The 24413-nt window shown below is 50.7% G+C and overlaps 1 protein-coding gene and 2 non-coding genes across 3 annotated transcripts in view; 2 read left to right on the top strand and 1 right to left on the bottom strand.

Annotated features, from left to right (window-relative positions):
* The window catches only part of AHCYL2 (adenosylhomocysteinase like 2), a 493940-nt gene that overhangs the window by 112931 nt on the left and 356596 nt on the right, over positions 1–24413 (top strand). The gene's annotated exons all lie outside the window — the stretch shown is intronic.
* On the bottom strand, positions 5342–5413 carry TRNAP-CGG (transfer RNA proline (anticodon CGG)). Its single transcript has one exon. It is a non-coding gene; the product is annotated as a tRNA-Pro (tRNA).
* Positions 13866–13937, top strand: TRNAP-AGG (transfer RNA proline (anticodon AGG)). Its single transcript has one exon. It is a non-coding gene; the product is annotated as a tRNA-Pro (tRNA).

The following is a 24413-nucleotide window of genomic DNA, read 5'->3' as shown; positions in this document are numbered from 1 at the left end:
GTGGGCAGCAAGAGCTGGACAGGTTAGAGAAAGATCAGATGGGCTGGCGTCAAACCTTTAGCAAAGGGCGAAAATAGAAGAACTGCAGAAGACATAAAGGACCCTACATTTTAGGCTTAGATTCCCATGCTCAATTTAAATTCTGTACCTGGAAGGTCTGGGAATGGGACTGGAGGGGTAGGAGCTGGGATACACTGTTAAATGAATCACACTTTCAAAAGGTCTGAATGTAGGATCTTCAAGCCACATTATAAAGCGGCTAATAATGATCATCCCAACTCTTACGCTTAGTATTCAGACCTGAAACGACAGCTCTTCAGACAGCAAATGTCATTGGGAAAGTGACTCTGAGGCTTGTTAGCTCTTTCACTCGGGACAACTGTAAGAGCAGGTTTCGTAAGGACGGATTCCAGTACGGCGTACCTGACACACAAAGCTGCACCACGTGTTCACTAGGCAGCGTCTCCTCATATAAGAAAGCATGGCAGGAGTAGTTTCCTGTGTTGTTCAGGGTTAGTCTTTTCAACAACAGAGAGGCGTTGCCTTTGGAAAATTCCTGAGGGAAGAGCTGGGTTCTCCCCCGAAATCTTTCTCCTTGATAGTCTTTGCCGTCGTAGAAGCTGTGGACTATTTCCTGAGTTTCTGAGTCCTGCCAGTTCACAATCACTTCCGCAAGATGCACCACACCTTCCACTCCAACAATGCAGGGCAGGAGCACGTCCTTGCTTACAACCTCTTTAATAACACAACACAGAGAGCCTGGCAAAAGGACAAAAGAACTTGGTTACTCCAATTTGTCTTTTCATTTTCTTACACCGTTTTTTGTTAACCTATGAAAGTGACTCACAGCCTGCTGGTTATGGGGCTGGGTTCTGCACCATTAAACTCAGTGGGAAAGTTGTAGTGGAGGCAGATTCTATCCCATAATGACCTGTCAACATTATCTTGAATTCACTTGAATGTAGACTGTTCCCAGAATCAAGTCGAGGAGTGTGACGTTCAGTGAACCAAACTTCCAGATGTATCTCCTATTGCATTTGCTCTGACCAAAGTGTTTTCTGCTAAAGCCACTCTCCTTTCCCCTACTTCACAGCTAATCATCTCCTTGTGCCTCAAGCCTCATGGAACGCTGACAAACCCCAGTCGTCAGCAGCTGGGATCAAACCTCGGACCTCTGGAGTTTCATGCATGAGCCTCTACTGCATGACCTGAAAGGCACCTCTCTCTTAGCTAAGGCTGTAGCAGGCTCATCAATCGCTGCCTGGCCTAGCTACCACTAGAGGGGCACCACCGCACACCACGCAGGCAGGGGTTACACTCACAACACTTTTAAAACAAAATGTGGAAGACACTCCATGTCTCCTAAGACACTCCCATGCCCAGCCAGGCAGAGCGCCCTAGACTGGGAACCGCAGGAGAGGGCCTGGCCTGGGGGCGAAGCATGGGCAGGGCCATGTTAGGCTGTTTGGGAAGGCACAGCCTACACTTGGCTACGATACCTGCCACCCACGCTGGTATGTGATTTCCTTATATAGTAATCACTGATTTTCTTTTCATGGCAAATGATAGCTTGGTCAGGGCTAAGGGTTTAGACTGAGAGTGGGGGGCTAATGTATTGAGGATCTAAGTTATAAGAATAAATCAAAATAGGAGACATGCAGACTCTTAAATACAACGCACATCTCTGCATACAGAACAGAAGTTCAACTCTCAGGACTATTCCCCCTCCTCCCATTAACAGGACGAATGCACACAAATTAAAATCTGACAACCTCACAGAGCATGGGTGGAGGTGATGCTTGATTAAGGTAATACTATCCTACTTTCCAGAAGAAGAAACTGATATTAAGTCTGACAATGGCCTTGTCTGCACTAGGAAATTCACCCACTGCTAAACTTGGCTAAGTTCCCCACCGGAACTACCAGCATTGTATCTGGGAGTCCTGATGTAGACAAGGTGCTACCAGCCTCTGTCGTCATCACCAGGTTTAAAGATATGTCCACACAGCAGAAGCTGCGCGTGTGCTCGTCTCTCCAAGCTAACTTGCATCCAGCTAGCCCGGGGAGCAATAGACGCGAAGAGAGCACAGCACAGCCCTCAGAGTGGGCTAGCAAGCCACGTGTGCACCCAAAGCCCCTCCCAGACTTGCACTGTGCTGTCTTCCCTGCTATTGTTCCCTGGCTAGCTGGAGTCAAGCTGCCTCAGGTAGGCTGACCTGTGCACAGCTTTTGCTGTGTAGACACACCCTAAGTGACAGGGCTTAAAAAGACACACCAAGTATTTGTCTCTCCTTGTTGATGAAACTAAAGCTGCAGCTAAAAAAGAACAGCTGTGGATCCTTTTACGCTACCATGGGAAAGGACTCACTCAGCAAGCAGCGCTGGGCTGGTGCCATGTGGAAAATCTAAGTGCTGAATCTGTTTCAAAAATGGTTATTGAAGAACAACAGCATTTGAAGCATGTTATTAATTACACTGTTGCCCAGGACAGTGACATATTGCACACACACGAAAGGGAAAATGACTGCCTGGGAAGCACAACTGCGGAAAGGGCCTTGGGGGTCATGGTGGATCACAAGCTAAATATGAGTCAACAGTGTAACACAATTGCAAAAATGAAAGCAAACATCATTCTGGGCTGTATTAACAGGGGTGTTGTAAGCAAGACACGAGAAGTAATTCTTCCACTCTACCCCGCGCAGATACGGCCTCAACTGGAGTATTGTGTCCTGTTCTGGGTGCTACATTTCAGGAAAGACAAATTGGAGAAAGTCAAGAGAAGAGCAACAAAAATTATTAAAGGTCTAGAAAACATGACCTGTGAGGGAAGACAGAAAAAATTGAGTTTGTTTAGTCTGGAGAAGAGCAGACTGAGTGGGGACATGATAACCGTTTTCAAGTATATAAAAGGTTGTTACAAGGAGGAGAGAGAGAAATTGTTCTCATTAATCTCTGAGGATAGGACAAAAAGCAATGGGCTTAAATTGTAGCAAGGGTGGCTTTGGTTGGACATTAGGAAAAACTGCCCAACTGTCAGGGCGGTTAAGCACCGGAATAAATTGCCTAGGGAGCTTGAGGAATCTCCAGCACTGGAGATTTTTAAGAGCAGGTTAGACAAACACCTGTCAGGGATGGTCTAGATAATACTTAGTCCTGCCGTGAGTGCAGGGGACTGGACTAGACGACCTCTCGAGGTCCCTTCCAGTCCTACACTTCTATCGTTCTATGGTGATTCTGTGCTGAGTGGGCATTTACCAGGAGTACGAGCTCACATTCAGGAAAGGATTACACATGCCATTTATGTGCACGGCCATGCTCACAGGCTTAGTCATTGCAGACACATGTTCCAGCACCACCCAGTGCCAGGAAGTCTTTGCATGTGCTCAGGACCCGTACGTCTTCTTTAGCCATAGTAACAAGCACCAGGAACTGTTTGTTATGGCACAGCAGAAGCTAGGTCAGAAGGTACTTGAGCTAGGTAGATAATGTGAAACTCGCTGGTTTTGCCGGCATGACTCCCTCCACAAACGGCATGTAGGATATGGCACGGTAGTGGAAACATGGGAAGCCATTTCAGTTCAGAAGACTGACGGACCATCAACTAGCAAAGGGCTTGACGGCCAGGCTAAAGAGCTGTTCCTTCCTGTTGAGGCGCTTGGTTTTGGAAAGAACGTTCATGATTTTGAACAGTGCTTCAGAAGACCTGCAAAATGAAAACCTGAATTTATCAAGTGCCATGGAATTAGTAGCAAGCAATGCTGCTGCTCTTCAAGAAATGAGACCATCTGAAAGCAAATGGAAGGAGCTATGTGAGGAAGCTGAAATAATTACCAGGGAACTTGACATTGCACAGCAATACAAAAAAGGCAAGAAAACCTCACAAAATCTCCACCAAGCTGGCCTTATTTTTTGGTTCTAGTACACTAGGTCAGTCATCTACACATGATGTTCCCAAGAGCGCTCAAGAATCTATAAAATCTGATTTCTACTATCCCGTTCTGGACAGAATTCTTGTAGAGCTTGATAGACGATTCACTGCCAACTCCAGTTGGCTTTCTGTACTAACTGCTTGTGACACAAAGAATGAACATGTTCTGGATGTTGAGAAACTGAAAATAATTGCAGATCACTATGGATCAATGGGCACCAATTTTGGCAATCTGGATGCAGAAGTCAAAGTCGCCAAGAAGCACTTTGCACCAAAAAATTGACTTCAATTTTTGACTTCTGGAACATTCTCAATGACTTCCTAAGGGGTTCCCAGTTTTCACTGTCTACTGTAGATATTGTGTTGAGCCTTCCAGTTTCTACAGCATCAAAGGAGAGGTACCTCTCTGTGCTCAAGAGAGTAAAGGACTATGTATGATCCACAGTGAGAGCAGGGCACTTAAATAACTTGGCAACTTTAGCCTGTGAATGTGAAGCTTCAAAACACCTGATATCAGGCCATTGGCAGTTTTGCCAAGATGAGACCAGGGCGTTATCCATTGTTTTAGCTCGTCTCTGGGGCGTTTTTTGTTTGTTTGCAATCATTTCTTTACCTTTACTATTCCTGGAACAAATTAAGTGTCTCATTCTCCTCTTCGGAATTTGGAACACAAGACATTTAAAAAACAACAATTGCCGGAGTTAGTAGAGAGAAATAAAATCTGCTTAAGAGAGTGTACAAAGTATCAAACGTGTGTTTCTGAGATCTGTGTTAGAGCTCCAGAACTGATACCTCAAGGCTTGGGATTGGGAATATTTTGCTGTATTGTCTCCTGATTGTTTGAAACTTGCATGTAAATTTAAAATATGGCTTTAATAAGTGTCTGTGTCTGTATATTTTCTCTCTTTATATAGGAATTAGATACAGTGCTCCTGTCAGAAATTATCGGAAGAAAAACTAGAGTTTTCAGGTGTCTAAGTAGCCACTGGAATCATGATTAAAGTTGCCCCCCCACAACCAAAATCTGAAATGGTGCCCCTGTTTTTTGCCCCCACTGTTCCCCTTGAGAGGCTGTTCCAGAACTTCACTCCTCTGATGGTTGGAAACCTTCGTCTAATTTCAAGCCTAAACTTATTGATGGCCAGTTTGTATCCAGTGGTTCTTGTGTTAACATTGGCGCTTAACTTAAATAACTCCTCTTCCTTCCCGTTGTTTATCCCTCTGATGTATTTATAGGGAGCAATCATATCTCCCATCAACCTTCTTTTGGTTAGGAGACTTCCACAGCTTGGCTTGTTTAGCCTCTCATAAATTAGGTTTTCCATTCCTCGGATCATCCTAGTTGCCCTTCTCTGCACCTGTTCCAGTTTGAATTCATCCTTCTTAACCCTCCCCACACTAAAATGCAAAACAGGGCTCATCCGGGATTTGAACCCGGGACCTCTCGCACCCGAAGCGAGAATCATACCCCTAGACCAACGAGCCACCCTGTAGTACTTTTTCCAGCTGTTACTCTAGGTGCCACCTCAACAAAGCAGCAGCCTGGTGATCAGGTTACACTGACAGGGGCTGGCTGCTGCCTCACCCCGCCTTCCTGGGGAGTCTGCAGAGCAGAAGGGAACTGCCAGCTGTGGCTGCAGCCCTGACAAACAAGCCTTGAGCCTCAGGGCACCCGCTGAGCAAGGATTCTCTACAGCTGGCCATGGAGGCTTCTCATACCCAGCACCCTGCTTCTCACGTCCCTTCCTACCGAGCCTCGGGCACTTGCCTGCCCCCAGCCAGCCTGCACAGCGAAGGATGGCGTATCCCCCCCGTGGGATGACATGCACACGCCACGCTGTCCCGGGCCTGCAGCAGACCTCTGCGGAGCTCGAAAGCAATGTTAAGTCTTTCTCGGCACATCACCCGCTCCGTCTAACTTTCAGCCCCCTGGGCCCCGTTGCTTTTAGCCCATCTGACCTGGTTTGGGCACCAACGTTCCAGGAGTAGCTGCCAAAATATTTTTTGTCTCCTTGTACAATTACTTCCACTCCCTTTTTATCCGGTGGAGGAGAAGGGCAAGCCCTGGTTATGTGCTACTTAAATGGGGGAGGGGAAATAGGCTGATCTAGGATATACCCAAAGCAAGACTCAGACCCCTAAAGCAACAAGCCAGCTGAAGCAGGTTATACCTAGGGGCTTTGTAAGGTGTCTGATAAGCGATGTTATTAATCTACATGGGTTTTAATGGTGTGCTCATCGGTGTAGTCTGAGCGCCATGCGGTCATGCATTCTGCACTGTGACTACACATCTGTCACACTTTGGTTCCCTCATCCCCTCCCCAGGCCCAGAGGGAGACGCATGTGGTCGGGAGTGTCTAGTTTTGGTAGGGTTTCCTTTGTTTTGTTAAATAGACTATTGCCCTTTGAGTATGGTAGAGAAGGGACGGGTCCAAGAAATGCATCCGGTAGGGAAGGTGGTGAGGTCTGTGATGGCCCTTAGTTCTTGGGGGACTTTGTTCTGTGGTCTGGGACTTCCCCCAGAGATGGTTCTGTCTGCCCCACAGACGAGCGGCACTCATATTGTTGAGAGCTCCATTGGGCCATGGTTTTCCTCCAGGAGACTGAGTCTTTTAGGTATCATAGAATCATAGAATATCAGGGTTGGAAGGGACTTCAGGAGGTCATCTAGTCCAATGATCCTCAAAGCAGGACCAATCCCCAACTAAATCATCCTGGGCCCAGGCCATATAGTGCCTTGAAGAGAAAGACTGAGGCCTTCAACTGGGTGTGAAATTCCCGAGGAGGCCAGTGCAGGGAGCAGCGGACAGGTGGGATGTGCCCACCATTGCTGAGGAGACATGCTGCTGTTTAGAAGGAACAGGTGGGCCCAAAGAGTCACAAGGCGTTCACATGACCCTGAAACTGTCCCACAGTGAACACTGTGAGACACGCTTTGGGGTTTGCTACGCAGAGACCTCAGCCAGCTGAGTGTCCTGGCAGACGCACCGTGCTGCTCATGCCGAAGGTTAGATATTCATTGATGATGTAAGCAGAGACAGGGTGGGCTCCACCCTGACATCTGGTGGTGAGGTGTGGCAAGTTGTGGAAAAGAACTTCAGGGGCTGATCTCATTTGCATAGGCACACCCACCCCGCCTAGAATGAGACCATAACTGCCCAAATCGTCACTTTGGCTGCTGTGGGATCCCCAGTGTCTCTGTTATTGGGGCGGGAAGAATAAATTGTTAGTACCCTGATTATGGGAACTGTGCTTGGAACTGTACTTGGCCTTTTTGTTATGATGGAGGACTCACCATCAACTGAGTAGCACTCACTAGGCAAGGGACATGGGTTCCAAAACTCTGTGAATGGAGAGAGACTTGAGACAGGTATTAGTGCCTGGTGGTGTAGGCCCCTTTGTGAGGGCCTGAAGCACCAATTGCACCTCTGTCTCTCTCCACTGTGGAATGTCAGAGCTAATTTTGGGTCTATTAAAAGTTTTGTTACAGGTACTGTGCTGAATTCACTTCAGCCTTATAGTGCACCAGCACTAAGGCTACCACTACTATGAGCTGAAATCACTGAGAGCTGAAATCACTGAGCACTGTGTCAAGTAGTGGGGAGCCGGAAGATCTAGTGTGCAGTGGAGCCGGTCGTGAGACAGCGGTGTGTTCGTGAGACGGCGAGCTGAGCGGAGCCGGTCGTGAGACGGTGAGCTGTGCAGAGCGGAGCCGGTCGTGGTGGAGCGGAGCAGAGCCCTGTGGGGCAGTCAGCTTCAGGACACGTAAGGTGCCCCTTACCTCTTTCCCCCACACCCAGGCACATTTTAGCCAGATTGGGGAGTAACACTCTGCAGGTGAACTTTTGAACTCCGGGGCTGGACTTTTTTTGGACTTTGGGCGATTTGTGGATTGCTGGACTCAAGAGACGTTTGGGTTCTGGGACTCAAGAGCCTGAGGGAAAGGATGTGGCCCAATTTTTCTGGGGTGGGTCGGTGTTCATGGTTTGGTTAATGAACACTAGTTGTGGTGTTTCCCCAATTTAATGCTGATGTCGTTTGCCTCATGTTATTAAAGATTCTCTACTACACCGAGACTCTGTGCTTGCGAGAGGGGAAGTATTGCCTCCTTGAGGCGCCCAGGGGGTGTGTAAGATTTTCCCAGGTCACTGGGTGGGGGCTCGAGCCAGTTTTGCATTTGCTTTAATGAGAGGGAACCCCTGTGTACTGAACCCGGCCCTTGCGGCTATCAACTTGGCCTGGCAGAAGGGTTACAATTAGAACACACAAAACGGGGGGCTGGGGGGATCGAAACAAGACAAAAAGAGCTGGAACCGCAGTTGAGCAGTGACGTAAAACAATCAAACCTATGTTGGATACCAGGTAGCGTTTGCCCCTCCACCACAGTCCTTCTTGCTGGGGAGGACGGGTTAGTTCTGGGAAGGACAGCCACCTTCCTGCTTTCAGCACAACAGCCAGACGCGAGAGGGAGAGGAAATGGGCTAGCCAGGGGGATACAGCTTGGCTGATGTTTTCAAGATACCAGGCGGCTGCTCAGTCACGGACAGGTGTCCTGGGCAGGAGGGTTGGCCATGACACCTGTTGACCCCAGCTTGCCTCCCCAGCCAGGGACATTATCTAATTGGTCTGGCCGGGTCAGTGTCCTTTGCAGGCCGAGCAAAGCTGGGGGACATCTCACTTGGCTGTGCTGGTGCCGGGCACTATGGCTGATTTCAGGGTCAGGTGAAATGCCGAGAGAGAGATCAGCCAGCAGGAAGATAGTGGGGGACGGAAACGGACACACGAGGGAGGGACTCGGAGCAGGATCTCACATGTATCAGGCTGAGGTTCTCCCTAGTGGAGCGATGCTGGCCAAGCATCCTCTGTGGAGGACCAAGGCTGGGGGTCACGGCAACAGTCCTGCTGCCCCAGCCGGGGTGATGGTCAAAGTTCCTTTTTTCCCCCTCAAGACTCTTCTTACCGGCCCCAAAAAGGTCCATGTCGTCTGGCCCGTTCACCTGGTGGTTGCATGTAGATGTTGAAAAGGACCGGAGAGAGAGAATGGACCCTGGTGGAGCCCCACAAGCGAGGGGTCTGGGCGGGAGGGGCAGTTTCCCATCACTGCTCCTTGGGGGTGTCCCTCCAGGAAGGACTCAAACCGTTTCAGCACCTTCCCCTGGACCCTGCCACCTCTTGGGTGAGCCAGCAGAAGCTCCTGGCCCACGGTGTGGAATGCTGCAGAGAGGCCCAGGGGGCTGAGACCGGATGGCTGCCCCTCTCCCCACTGACCGGAGGAGCTCAGCCATCAGGGCTAGGAAACCAGTTCCAGTTCCGTGTCTGGGCCTGAAGCCAGGTGGTGCCGGGTCCCTCCTGCTGGCTGCAGTTAGAGGAGCCTGGAGCTGGCCTTTGGCTGGCTTCTCTCTGAGGTTGCCCAGGAACAGGAGGTCTGACGCCGGGCGAGAGCTGGCCAGGCCTGACGTGCCCAGGGTGGGTTTCTCCAGCGCGGGTCGCCCCAGTGCACGTGTGAAGGATGGAGGGCGGATTCCCTCCCTGAATGAGGAGCTGGCTGGTTCGCTCAGGAGTGGGGCCAGTTGCACACGACTCTTTCTCCAGCTGGGAAGGGCCCGGGTCGGAGTCACAGGTCTCTGCTGGAGGCCATGGGTTGGCGGGGCTGAGCACGGCAGGCCCCTGCTGTTTGAGGAGGCTGTTCGTCGTCAGTTCAATGAAGGAGGGTGACAGTTCTTACGGTGCTTGGTGCTCAGCTCTGCAGCAGGCCCTCAGGACTGAGGAAGCCATTTACCCCTCTGGAGAGCTCCTTGGGGTGGGTTTTGGCCGCCTCAGTGGAGGGAGGGAGGAGCCTTTTGGGGGCCAGCAGGTCACCAGGTCCTCAACTCCTTGTCCCATGAGTGGGGTCCAGGTGTCTTTTAGCAGGCTCTGGAATTCATTGGAGTCCTGAGTCCTCGTGGTTGAATCAGGGTCTTTCTTGATGCCCAGTACCGGAAGGTCTCTGAGCACCACCCTAGTCAGGGGATGGTCTGTGGGTTGTGATGTCCTCAGTCTTGATATGTAGGGAGTCCAGGCGTGACCAGCTGTGTGGGCTGGACCAAAATGACCTGCGAAAGTCCTAGGGATGGGACACTAGCTGGGGAGGGCTCTGAGTTACTACAGATTATTCCTTCCCGGGTGTCTGGCTGGTGGGTCTCGCCCACACGCTCAGGGTCTAACTGAGAGCCAGATTTGGAGTCAGGAAGGAATTTCCCCCGGTCAGATTGGCAGCGGGGTCTTTTGCCTTCCTCTGCAACTCGGGGAACGGGTCCCTCACATGTTTAAACTAGTGTAAATGGTGGATTCTCTGTAACTTGAAGCCTTTAAACCATGATTTGAGGACTTCAGGATCTCCCAGGAGGACAAGGCTGAGGTGCCTCTCCGTGCGCCAGTGAGCCTCTGTGTGTTTTTCTCTGTGATGGTCTGGAAATCCACCTAAAATCAGTGTGAGCCCCGGCTCTGGTTTCTCCTGTCAGGTGCGCGAAGTTGTCTTACCAGAGGCACCTCTCTTGCATTTAATGTTTGCAGAGAAGATGGATGCAGCACCACCTGCCTTCTCGGCCTCTCCAGGTCCACGGTGCACTGAGTATCCTGGGAGGGCAAGCTGGGCTAACACAGGGCTTGCGGGGTTCTCCAGCCAGGTCTCAATGGGGCAGGCTACATCCGGGGTGTCCTCCCAGATGAGGTCGTGCATTGTCTGTTAGTGGCAGCTCTCGCACTGATCGCTGTCAGCTTTAGTGTGCGGTGCGCTCCCGGCCCGTGCCGAGGTGGGGGGCCCGTGCCGTGTGCTGGCGTCAGATGTGTAGAATCTGGTTTCGTACTTCTGTTTCCTTGGACGGCTCCTCCCAGTCTGAGCGGTGGGAGGAGGTGAAGTGGCTGTGGCCTTGGGGTGTGCCGAGGGATGCTTGTCTGGTTCAACGGATGTCGTGGGAAAGGCAGGTCTGTTGGATACCTTTTGGAGCTGTCACCTGGCTGAGCTCCAATCTGTCTCGCCACCCAGAGGAGTCCAAGCAGCAATGAGATCCAGCTTCTCCTTGTTAGGGGTGTTTTATTCCCTACCCCCCATCTGCTTTCCATTGCAAACTCAGCCAATGGGAGGAATTCACTTGCAAGACTCATCTTCGTGGGGCGGGGGGTTAGTAAACAACAACGTCTTTCGTCCTCTGTAACGTTCCACTCTAGTCCGTCTGGCGTCGCTGGGCCTTCCTCGTGGAGCGGGGCAGAACACCTTCTGTCGGAGACCAGCATTTCACATGAGTTAACGCCTCTCTCCCATCTGGTGAGATACACTGTCACAGAGCGAAACTCTCCAACATTACCTTACAATACAGGTGTGACGAGTCCCCCGCTCTCCCCGGATCCACCTGGAACTGGGGTACCACTGAGCCACCCAACCCACCAGCCTGGGCTCCCTCTCACACTGTACTGCTGTGACATGCTGCAAAGCCCTCTCCAGCTGGCACTTTCACCAGCATTCACCCAGCTAGGGACACACCCAGCTGCAGTTACCTGCAGGATCGTTGACCAGCCCTTCGGCAGTCTGTCCCCTGAGGGGTGGGGGTGGGAAAGCAGCTGGGGGAGCAGGACCTGGCCCCTTTAAGGGCTCTCTGGATCCCCTGCTCTGGCCCTGCTGGCGCTGGACCCATGCAGGGCCCCCTGGAGCCACCCCCCACTGGAGCTGTGGGCCCAGCTGACAAGCCATTAGTTTCTTCAGGATCACCCAGGGTGGGGGAGGGGAGGGACAGTTGGCCCCAGGCCCTGTATTTGAGAGGGCCCCCAAACCCGAGCAGAGCACAAGGCTCAGAGCAGGGAGTCAGCCCCAGCCCCATGGGGCACAGGAGCTGCTGCTGTGTGGTGAGTGTGGGGCGGTCCCCTTCCCCAGCACCCTGCCCCCCAGCCCCTCTCAGTGGTACTGTTTCAGAAGGGTGGGGGGCCTCAGTTTCATATTTTGCCCCAGGCCCCCAGAAACCTCTGTGCAGCACTGAGCCCTAGAGATCAATGGGTTTCTGTAGCTTATCCACTGCCCTGGCACCCGGGTGTCCGGTTCGCCGCACTGCACGGGAGCTGTGTGCCATGAGCGGGGCAGCTGGCTAGGAGGGGTGCTGACCGCTCAGGCCGAGCTAAGCTGCCACTCCGGACGGAGCCCAGGGCTGGGCTCTCCAGGCCAGGACAACAAACCAGTGTGGGAAATCACATGCCCATGACAAAGCAGCAGGAAGGTCCCATGCTCTGGGGGCAGAGCCGACTGCCAAGGGGGGATGCAGACCTGGAAGGCAGCATGGCCTAGGGGTCAGTTTGTAAAGCATGTTCCCAGAAGTGCCACCCCCCGTCACCCAGAGGTGAATCCTCCGCAGCAGGGGCGTGCACAGGAATACAAACGTGGCCGCTTTTAGAGAGGTACTTTCTGTGGCCAGAGGAGCTGGTCCTCTCCCCTGGCCCCCACAGCTGCCTCTCCCCACACGACAGTTCTGTGCCCCCATGATTGGGGGGCTGTGCTCCTGCTTGCCCTCCCTTGCTCTGCAGCATTCAGGGAGCAGCAACTGGCACCAGCGGTGACAAATCCCAGCAAGAGCCTCTGTTAGGCCACACAGAAGGTAATACAGAGGGGTGGAGATTTCACTGGTGCCCGGAGAGCCCACGGCCTCCCCAGCAGGGCAGCAGCCTGAGCTGGGGAAGGGCAGCTTCACACCTGGGGCGATGAAACGGCAGAAATTGGATTAGAACCCAAATGCCCCAGGTCTTAAGTCCTCTGCCTATTCCACTACACTTCAGCACTGAAACAGTCGGGTGCTTTCTGGCACCACTTTAGTGCCCCACGCACTGCAGGGCGGTACAGTGCATAGGGCAGTCACTGGGGAAGTAGGAGTCATGGGTTCTAGTCCTGTCTCTGACACTTGGGCAAGTCTCTTCCTGTGCCCCTGCTGGGGATAATGGTGCTGCCCCTGGGCAATGGCATTGAGCAGGGGGGTGTTGGGATGCCAGGCTGAGAGGGGAGCTGCCTGCCAGCAGTGCAGGGGCTGATCACTTGACAGACCTCTGCAGCCGTGCTGGGGGTCTCAGCTCTGGCCAGGAACGGGGGGCAGTTGTGGCCCAGGAGCTGGGTATACTGCGGGGTGCAGGAAGATTCTTGGGATGGCAGGAGAATGCAGAGTGACCCCACTGAATGCCTCCTCAAGCCCCAGGGGCAGTGCCCCCTGTAGGCCAGCGAGGGCCGTCCTAAAACTAGCCACCTGCCAGAGAACTGCTGAGTTCTGTGTGGCTTGGTACAGCTGCTCCACGGGTGGTCGTAACCAGCCCATGCAGTGGGCACCCAAAGAGAGGGGCAGGGGAGAGAGGCACACCTGTTGCTGCTCTCACTGCCTACCAGACAGCAGTGAGATAGGGATCAGCCCCGCCCTTGGAAATGCACTTTCCTCCCCCAGGCCCTGATCCAGGCCAGCGTGGCCTTTTATCAGCCCTCAGATTTGGACGAAAGAATGAACGCAAAGGCAGAGAGAAGGAGAATATTGTGACATCCCCCTTCGCACAGAAGGTCCCCCCCTCCACAGCTGACCCGCTCTGGAACTGGCCCGGCTCAGAGTCTAGATTTTAGGGGCTGAAGATGGAGACCTTTCCACAGTAGCTGCAGTGGCTCAAAGCCGTTGCGTCGCCAGATTTGTAAAGGGGCTAAACTGTGGCCGTGCAAATCACACCTAGAACAGAGCTTTCCGTCCTGGCAGCTTCAGCGGGGTGAAAGTGTAGAGTGTAGAGAGAAGGCCATAAATTGTTCTCTCAAGTGTGTCTAGGAGCCAGGGGAAAGAGTTTAGGGAACATCCTGCTGCCAGATGTGTGTGGAAAGTAATATAGTCTCTGAGTGCCAACACAGTCAATGGCTCATGTCTAAAAACATCTGGAAGAAAAACTTTGCTTAACTGGCTCGTTGGTCTAGGGGTATGATTCTCGCTTAGGGTGCGAGAGGTCCCGGGTTCAAATCCCGGACGAGCCCATTTTTTCAGCACGTAGCAGCAGTGGGACGGATGAAGATTTGGCAGAGCAAACTGACTTTCCCCCCTTAAAGAATGTACGGAAAGGAAGGGCGACTTTTATCGACAGTTCCCCAGTGACAGAAAAGTGGTGGAGCTGGATTAAAATACTCACCTTTTTCCATTGCAACCCCACCCTGCAGCTACGCCCGCTGGCTGCCCACGAGAATGGGTATTTCATGCCCTGCTCTGGGGGGGGCTGAGCTCCGCTGGCTGCAGAGGAAGGGGCGGGTGCCTGTAACGCAGCAATAAAAAGGTCAGGTCCATAACCAAACACTTGCCTATCAGCTGTAAAACTTTCCACCCACAGAGTCGTTATCCCAACAGTTCGACTTAACACACTGGATTAGCTAAAACAACAAACCAAGTGTACAAAGAGAGCGATTTTCAGTGAGGCCCAGCAAGGAGGCGTAAGAGTCAGACACAAGAAAAATAAAGATAAGACACTTACGGGTGCCCAACTTCACTAGCTCTATTAGAGTCAAAGCAAAGTTGTCTGGCCAGGTGCCTCCAGCAATCTCCCTGAGCAGCCCCTTGAGGTCAGGACGCCTCCTCCAGAGTCCAAAAGCGGCTTCCTTTTTCTTTTCTGGTGCAGAGAATGCGATGGGCAGGGGGACGGAGAGGGGTGTCTGCCCCTCCTTTGTATAGTCCTGTCCCCCCATCTCCAGCTGGGAGCCTGACGACAGGCCGTCTGTGAGGACAGGAACCCTATGCTGTTTCTTTGCTAAGACGTAGCTTTTTGCCCCACCCAAGAACGGGCACTGAGCAGGTAATGGCCCACAGGCCTTGTTTACACCTGGCCGAGGTGTCGGCTTGCCCTGAGGAACTGGTTTGACCACTCCCCAGACGTCTCTGGAAAACTTGCTTTTAGTCCTGATTTCTGCTCGTGTTTACAACGTCACATGTCAGGCTGCGCCGTGCACGGCGCCCGGCTGCTACTGATCAGCAAATGCTGAGTTTTTAAACAGCTCACGAGGCATCCCTCGTGCAAACCAGTGTGCAGGCTGTGAACACGGGGTGTGTTCTGTCACAGCTCCCCCCTCTCAGCATGGCTTATCGCCAACGCAGCAACGTTCCTAGGGGGAGACGCAAGCAATGGGCCCCTTAAGGAGCCAGGGATTGGTTTTGTGGGGGCTCTGGTTTGCTGGAAGTGGCTTGACTCAGGGTCTAGTGGCTACTGTGTCTGAGCCACCCAAGGTGTAAACTGTAAGTGCTGTGAAGTGTGCCGAGGAGCCGGGGGAGATTGCTCTTCAGCTGCTTGAACCTCAGAGGCCACATGGTCTTGTGGTTGCCAGCACTGCCAAGGTCTCCTCTAAGATAACATCTGGCAAACATCTTTCCCCAGCTGGCTTGTTGGTCTAGGGATACGATTCTTGCTCTGGGTGCAAGAGGTCCTGGGTTCAAATCCAAGACAAGCCCATTTTTAATCATTGGGGGATCTGCCAGAATGAAGTGATTTCCCCCAAGAAGAGAAGCTCAGTGAAGAGGCGGAGGAATTTTATTGCCTAAAATCCATGGCAGTGCCCAGCCTGGCTACCAAGGCCACGTCACAGCTGGATGGGAATGATGAACGTTCCCCCACCTCAAATGTTTTGGGGTCTCCTCCTGCCTGGCCGATCTTACAGCAAAAGCCAGGGGTGGCCCTTAGAGTCCCTAAGTGCCTCCCCGAAGCTCCCCACCCATGTTGCTCTGACACCCCACGTTGCGGGCGGCTGGTTTCCATGGCCGGCTCCGCTACAGTTTCTATTCAGCTGCCAAAGCCGAGCCGATCTCAGGGGTGGGAATGTTTCAGCTGGTGCCAGTTAATATGCAAAGGCGAGGCGACCCCGTGGAAGCTGAGATGTGGCCTTGGAAGCCAGGTTTGGGCACTGCTGTGCTATACCAGGGTATTGTAAGGGCCCCACTGCGCCGAGCAGCCCCGGTCCCCGGTCACGTCTCTGCCACGTCGGGCAGCCCCATGCCCTGATCACGTCCCCGCCACACCGGGCAGCCCTGGGCCCCGGTCACATCCCCGCCGCACTGGGCAGCCCCGGGCCCCAGTCACGTCTCTGCCATGCATGCTCAGCCACAGCTGCAAGCTATCACACTTACCATCCTAGTATCTCTTTTCTACTAGTTGCACCTCTTACCAGTTTGGCCAATGTACATGGCAGAGGGGCATTGCTGGCACATGATGGCATAGATCACATTGGTAGATGTGCAGATGAACGAGCCTCTGATAGTGTGGCTGATGTGATTAGGCCCTGTGATGGTGTCCCCTGAATAGATATGTGGACCCAGTTGGCAACGGGCTTTGTTGCAAGGATAGGTTCCTGGGTTAGTGGTCAAACTGGACAGTCTCTATGTAAAAGAATAAATGGACACAAATCAGACGTCAAGAATTATAACATTCATAAACCAGCCAGAGAACACTTCAATCTCTTTGGTCACTCGATTACAGGCCTAAAAGTGGCAATTCTTCAACAAAAAAACTTCAAAAACAGACTCCAATGAGACACTGCTGAATTGGAATTAATTTTCAAACTGGATACAATTAACTTAAGCTTGAATAGAGACTGGGAGTGGATGGGTCATTACACAAAGTAAAACTATTTCTCCATGTTTAACTCCCCCCCCCCCCCCGCCCTGTTCCTCACACGTTCTTGTCAACTGCTGGAAATGGCCCACCTTAGAATCATAGAATATCAGGGTTGGAAGGGACCTCAGGAGGTCATCTAGTCCAACCCCCTGCACAAAAGCAGGACCCATACCCAATTAAATCATCCCAGCCAGGGCTTTGTCAAGCCTGACCTTAAAAACTTCTAAGGAAGGAGATTCCACCACCTCCCTAGGCAACGCATTCCAGTGTTTCACCACCCTCCTAGTGAAAAAGTTTTTCCTAATATCCAATCTAAACCTCCCCCACTGCAACTTGAGACCATTACTCCTTGTCCTGTCCTCTTCCACCACTGAGAACAGTCTAGATCCATCCTCTCTGGAACTACCTCTCAGGTAGTTGAAAGCAGCTATCAAATCCCCCCTCATTCTTCTCTTCTGCAGGCTAAACAATCCCAGTTCCCTCAGCCTCTCCTCATAAGTCATGTGTTCCAGACCCCTAATCATTTTTGTTGCCCTTCGCTGGACTCTCTCCAATTTATCCACATCCTTCTTGTAGTGTGGGGCCTTAAACTGGACACAGTACTCCAGATGAGGCCTCACCAATGTCGAATAGAGGGGAACGATCACGTCCCTCGATCTGCTCGCTATGCCCCTACTTATACATCCCAAAATGCCATCGGCCTTCTTGGCAACAAGGGCACACTGCTGGCTCATATCCAGCTTCTCGTCCACTGTCACCCCTAGGTCCTTTTCCGCAGAACTGCTGCCTAGTCATTCGGTCCCTAGTCTGTAGCTGTGCATTGGGTTCTTCCGTCCTAAGTGCAGGACCCTGCACTTATCCTTATTGAACCTCATCAGATTTCTTTTGGCCCAATCCTCCAATTTGTCTAGGTCCCTCTGTATCCTATCCCTGCCCTCCAGCGTATCTACCGCTCCTCCCAGTTTAGTATCATCCGCAAATTTGCTGAGAGTGCAATCCACACCATCCTCCAGATCATTTATGAAGATATTGAACAAAACCGGCCCCAGGACCGACCCCTGGGGCACTCCACTTGACACCGGCTGCCAACTAGACATGGAGCCATCGATCACTACCCGTTGAGCCCGACAATCTAGCCAGCTTTCTACCCACCTTATAGTGCATTCATCCAGCCCATACTTCCTTAACTTGCTGACCTTGATTATCACTACGAAAGGTTCCCCCCACCCCGCTCTCCTGCTGGTAATAGCTATAGAAACCAGACAGCCAATGTTTCATGTTCTCTGTGTATATAAATCTCCCCACTGTGTTTTCCACTGAATGCAGTCGATGAAGTGAGCTGTAGCTCACGAAAGCTTATGCTCAAATAAATTGGTTAGTCTCTAAGATGCCACAAGTCCTCCTGTTCTTTAAACCATGTGTGTGGCCAAAAGCAAAGTGCAATTCCCGCTCACACCACACGGGTGCAGCACAGCTCCAGGATTCACGGAATAACGCTAACTTCGTCCTGACAGCACCAGCAAACTTTCCACAGTGAAACCTGGGGGTGCAGCTGCACCCGCCGCACCCCTAGTTCCTGCACCTGTGCATTGGTTCACATCCCGGCATCTCGTTTGCTTTTCCGACCACAGCTGCCCACTGCGCACTCTGCAACGACGCCAAGGTCCCTTCCTTAATTGATACCGTTCATTGAGAGCCCTGTAAGGTGTATGAGTAATTTAATCTTTTCCCTCCAGTGTGCAATGCTTTGTGTTTTTCAACACTGAATTTCATCGGCCATCGTGTTGCCCATTTCCTGGCTTTGTTAGGTCTCTCAGGTTCCTCACAGTGCTCTCTGGCCCTGGCTAATCTAAATAATAATAATCTAAATAATTGACAATGTAGAATACGCATAACACTGAAGAATTAAAGTTAGCTTAAGTTTGGGTAAGGAAGTGTGTGTGTTTGTGTGTGTGTTAAAGAAAACCGGTGAGTAGCAAGCAGAAGGAAGGCCTTGAAAATAATGAGCTATAAGACCAGAAGGAACACAGTACGGCAGATGTCTGGTTCAAAGAATAACTAACGAAATGAGGGGAGGTTTCTAAAAAGGCCTCGGACCGATAGAGGTGACTGCAGATGGTTTTCAACAAGACAAGAAGAATCTCTGTTAAAAGGAGCCAACATGGACCTTCCCACCCACATACCAGAGTTATCTCCTGCGTGAACCCAGGTGCAAGGAAAAAAGCCGCTCGTCAGCCAGGAAGGGAGGAAAGACCTTGGGAGGAGAGGAGGTTGTGAATTTTTTCTGGATTAAGACTGGAAGTCAGGGTGAATTGTCTCCCGTCGGTTTTTAGCTGATGTCAGTCGTTGGCAATCACATCACTTGTTTGTTAGAGGGTATAAAAAGGAAACTCTAAAAGGGTTCATTGCCAATCCCTGTCTGATCATGCTGGAGCCAACCAATAGGGATGATCAAATGCTAGGCTTTTTAGTCTTGTTTAGAGCAATGGCTCTCAAGCTTTTGTACTGGTGACCCCTTTCACACAGCACGCCTCTGAGTGCGACCCCCCCTTATAAATTAAAAACACTTGTTTATATTCTTAACACCATTATAAATGTTGGAGGCGAAGTGGGGTTTGGGGTGGAGGCTGACAGCTCGCGACGCCCCATGTAATAACCTCACGACTCCCTGAGGGGTCCCGACCCCCAGTTTGAGAACCCCTGGTTTAGAGCAATTCTTGGCCTTTAGATTTAATAAAGGAATTTCTGGTTAGACCAGGGTTTGGGGGTTTCCCATATTAATAATTTTAAATATTATTAATCATTCCAACGCTCACCTGCAAATTTGGCTACCTCACTCCTCACCCCCCTTTCCTGATCATTAATAAAAATATTAAACACCATGGGACCGAGTGCAGGACCTTGAGCTACCCCGTTAATCCTGACTGAACCTTGAGCTACCCCGTTAACCCTACCCCGTTAACCTTCTGCCCTGACTGAAACCCACCTGTAGCGAGGCAGTGACCCCGCTCCGGAGAGAAAAGGTCGGGCTGATTGGGGAGGCAGCCACAGCTGGGGCCACGTCCCGATCCGGCCACACCTGGCCCTGTTATAAGGACTCAGGGAGGAGCTGGGTCAGTTGCTCTCTAGGGGTGGAGAGAGGAGGACCTGGCTGCCTGGGAGCAGGGTACCAGAGGTAGGGAAGTGCTGGGGAAAGGCAGGAGGAGCTGGGGAGCTCCAGCCTGGCAACTCCCCAGGCTGCAGGGAGTAAATTAGGGCATGTAAATCAGTAAATTAGGGCATGTATTGAGGGTGGTCAATGTAGCTCTTTCATAGTCTTGTACAAAGAGTTTTCCATCTTAGAAAATGATTTCTTCCGGCAGCTCGCGGAAGCTACTAGATCGCACGCCCTGGTTCTCATGGGTGACTTTAATTTTCCTGATATCGGCTGGGAGAGCAATACAGCGGTGCATAGACAATCCAGGAAGTTTTTGGAAAGCGTAGGGGACAATTTTCTGGCGCAAGTGCTAGAGGAGCCAACTAGGGGGGGCGCTTTTCTTGACCTGCTGCTCACAAACCGGGTAGAATTAGTGGGGGAAGCAAAAGTGGATGGGAATCTGGGAGGCAGTGACCATGAGTTGGTTGAGTTCAGGATCCTGACGCAGGGAAGAAAGGTAAGCAGCAGGATACGAACCCTGGACTTCAGGAAAGCAGACTTCGACTCCCTCAGGGAACGGATGGCCAGGATCCCCTGGGGGACTAACTTGAAGGGGAAAGGAGTCCAGGAGAGCTGGCTGTATTTCAAGGAATCCCTGTTGAGGTTACAGGGACAAACCATCCCGATGAGTCGAAAGAATAGTAAATATGGCAGGCGACCAGCTTGGCTTAATGGTGAAATCCTAGCGGATCTTAAACATAAAAAAGAAACTTACAAGAAGTGGAAGGTTGGACTTATGACCAGGGAAGAGTATAAAAATATTGCTCGGGCATGTAGGAATGATATCAGGAGGGCCAAATCGCACCTGGAGCTGCAGCTAGCTAGAGATGTCAAGAGTAACAAGAAGGGTTTCTTCAGGTATGTTAGCAACAAGAAGAAAGCCAAGGAAAGTGTGGGCCCCTTACTGAATGAGGGAGGCAACCTAGTGACAGAGGATGTGGAAAAAGCTAATGTACTCAATGCTTTTTTTGCCTCTGTTTTCACTAACAAGGTCAGCTCCCAGACTGCTGCGCTGGGCATCACAAAATGGGGAAGAGATGGCCAGCCCTCTGTGGAGATAGAGGTGGTTAGGGACTATTTAGAAAAGCTGGACGTGCACAAGTCCATGGGGCCGGACGAGTTGCATCCGAGAGTGCTGAAGGAACTGGCGGCTGTGATTGCAGAGCCACTGGCCATTATCTTTGAAAACTCGTGGCGAACGGGGGAAGTCCCGGATAACTGGAAAAAGGCTAATGTCGTGCCAATCTTTTAAAAAGGGAAGAAGGAGGATCCTGGGAACTACAGGCCAGTCAGCCTCACCTCAGTCCCTGGAAAAATCATGGAGCAGGTCCTCAAAGAATCAATCCTGAAGCACTTGCATGAGAGGAAAGTGATCAGGAACAGCCAGCATGGATTCACCAAGGGAAGGTCATGCCTGACTAATCTAATCGCCTTTTATGATGAGATTACTGGTTCTGTGGATGAAGGGAAAGCAGTGGATGTATTGTTTCTAGACTTTAGCAAAGCTTTTGACACGGTCTCCCACAGTATTCTTGTCAGCAAGTTAAGGAAGTATGGGCTGGATGAATAAGAGGAATAAGAGTAAGAGGACAGGACAAGGAGTAATGGTCTCAAGTTGCAGTGGGGGAGGTTTAGGTTGGATATTAGGAAAAACTTTTTCACTAGGAGGGTGGTGAAACACTGGAATGCATTACCTAGGGAGGTGGTAGAATCTCCTTCCTTAGAAGTTTTTAAGGTCAGGCTTGACAAAGCCCTGGCTGGGATGATTTAATTGGGGATTGATCCTCCTTTGAGCAGGGGGTTGGACTAGATAACCTCCTGAGGTCCCTTCCAATCCTGATATTCTATGATTCTATGACTCTATGATTCTGTATTTCCAAATTTGTGCTGTGTTTCTGGGTGACACCCCCCCAGACAGATTGGCATCAGCACTGCCTAGCCTGTTCAATGGCCCATCAGCTGTACAATGAATCCCTGGAAAGGAGCCAAGGGATACATCTTATGACTCAGCAAGGCATGTAGGGGCAAGCCTATGGACAGAGAACTCTAAGGCTTTTCCATGCCATGTGCTGTGAAGCTTGTGTTTGGGACATAGGAAGTACAAGTCACATAGCAAAAGGAATATAAAGGGCAGCTGCATCATCTCCATTTTGTCTTCAGTCCTGCTTCTCACCTCTGGAGTAACTTTTCTACAGACAAAGGTCTGAACAAAGGACTGAATGACCCATCCAAGCTATGGATGTTGTCCAGAGGGACTTTCAAGCCAGCAAACTCACCAATACTGCTAAGAACCTGATATATAGACTTTGAAGTCTTGGTATGTATCTGAGTGCTTTACCATTTAACAACTCTCTTCTTGTTCTTTCCTTGTTCTTTATAATAAATCTTTAGTTTTTGACACTAAAGGATTGGCTGGCAGCGTGGTATTTTGGGTAAGATCCAAACTAATACTGACCTTGTAACGTGGCTGACCCTTTGGGGTCAAAAGAACATTTTGTATAGTGAGCAGAGTTTTTAAATAACTTCTCACTGTACTGGACCTAGGTGCTGACTGGGAGCCAGAGAACTGGAATGCAATGGAGGGGGGGGGCTGTGTGGTTTCTTTTTCAGCTTCTTGATAACGAGTGTGGGGGATCAGAAGCACAGTTTGTGGCTGGTTGGTGAGTTTAACTTCAGTGTTAACCACCGGTTTTGGGAGTATCTGCTCTCCCTTTTGTAGCCTGCCCTGAAGTTGACATTTTCAGTGAGGGCTACCCATGGCACACCGCATCACATAGGGTATCCAAAAGACTGTTTAAAGCTCTGGGACGAAGACCCTCGTCGAAAGCGTCACTCTTCCGGCCCAGTGGAACTCTCAACAATAGAAGCGACACCAATCTGTGCAGGTGGAAGAGAGAAGTGAGGCAAACAGGGACAGGCAGAGTTGTGATGGGTAACAAGTAGCTTGAACTTGATGCAGTGGAAATGAGGGCATCAGTGGAGAAATTAAAAGGGGTGTTACAAGCGCTCTTTCCTGCTAGATCCTGTTCATGAAATACATCGCTGGCAATGCATTTTTGTCTTCATGCTTCCCTCCTTGTTACAGGACAGACTGCCTGCTCAGATGTCTGCGAGAGGAGTGAGACAGCTCCAGCGACAGCAAAAAGAAACCGGAGTTCCCTAAAGAGCACCTGGATATAAGGATATAAGCCTTCTAAAGCGGGGAGTTTGACAAGCCAGTTGGCATTGGCAGCTAGACCAAGGAATCTGCAATTAAAATGGAATACAGGTACCACAGATGTGCAGTTCATTGACAAAGAGGATTTAACAAACAAATGCCCCGGCTCTTTTAAGGCCAGTAAAAATACTTTTGCCAGACAACGCATGAATTTTAAAGGTCAGAAGAGTGTCTGCTAAAAATAGGCTCTGCTTACGGAGCAGATCTGCTCCCTGCATCTATCACTGGTCAGACCAACTGATTGTGTTGATGTGATGGAATACACCCCCATGTTCACACCCTCCACACTAGTGTAATAATCTTTGTACAAGACATGCCTTGGGAGGTATCATTTGAAAACTCATACCTTGCTGGTCAGTGATATTATAGTAACATGCATCTATCAACATTATATGTAAAGTTATGAACATAAGCTGAAATCATGGTGACGTATGTTCGCCAGATAACTCTGCGGAGTGGTTAAACCAGTTCCTCAAAGACAAAGGGCCAAGCTGACATCCCAGCCAGGTGTCAGCAAAACTAATGGGCAATCACCTACCTCGTGGTCAAACTTTGGCAAGAAAGGGGAGCAGAGGAAAGAGATCTGAATCTTAGTCATGAAATAGCATGAAGTCTCCTTCCTGCAGCAGACGGCCTCTCTCCTGGCTTTTCAAAGAGGGACTAAAAAAACAATAAAAAGGCAGGGCAAATGCCCCCAGACACCCCTCTCTCTCCCTGTCTGTCTCTGGCTGTGCACCTAAGGAGACAAAGGAAAACGGCCATTGGACTGCTGGAGGCATGTGGTGAAAAACTTGGCTTGAATCTAATATAGTTTGTTAAGTTAAGCACCAAAAAGCGTTTTATCTTTATTTTTCTTGTAGCTATTTCTGACTCTTATGCCTCATAACTTATACTCTTTTAAAACGCTCTTTGTAGTTAAAAAACTTGTTTTGTCTAATTCAGTGTGTACGTTGAACTCTCTGGGTAACTTCCTTTAAGGTGGTGAGCTGCTGTTATTCCCTGAAAGGAATAGCGGATTTAATATATTTGGACTGTCCAGGAGAGGGCTGGGCAGTACAAGACATACATTTCTGGGGGATAATCCAGGACTGGGAGTGAGTTGGGGTCACCCTACGGTATAGCCAAAGGCTGGTGAGATCCAGGGTGTTACTGCCAGGCTGCGTGCTGGAGGCTGTCTGTGAGGAGTCCCAGTTGGAGGCAACAGCAGCAAAGCATTGCAAGGCACCCAGGTTGCAGGGCAGAGGTGACCCAGCTCCCCACTGGTCTGGATTGCACCCCGATACGTCACAGTTGACTAAAGTTTTTATTCCTGCTAGCCCTGTAGAGATAACCCAGCCATGGAGTGGGAACTGGATTCTCTTCTGGCTTGTGCATCATTACAGAACTGTTGGCCACATTGGCTGCTGAATATTTATTACACGTAATGATGCACAAGAGAGAACCCAGCT

The sequence above is a fragment of the Lepidochelys kempii genome, chromosome 1 (assembly GCF_965140285.1).
Source record: "Lepidochelys kempii isolate rLepKem1 chromosome 1, rLepKem1.hap1, whole genome shotgun sequence".
NCBI lineage: Eukaryota > Metazoa > Chordata > Testudines > Cheloniidae > Lepidochelys > Lepidochelys kempii.
This window is presented reverse-complemented; position numbering and strand designations above follow the sequence as displayed.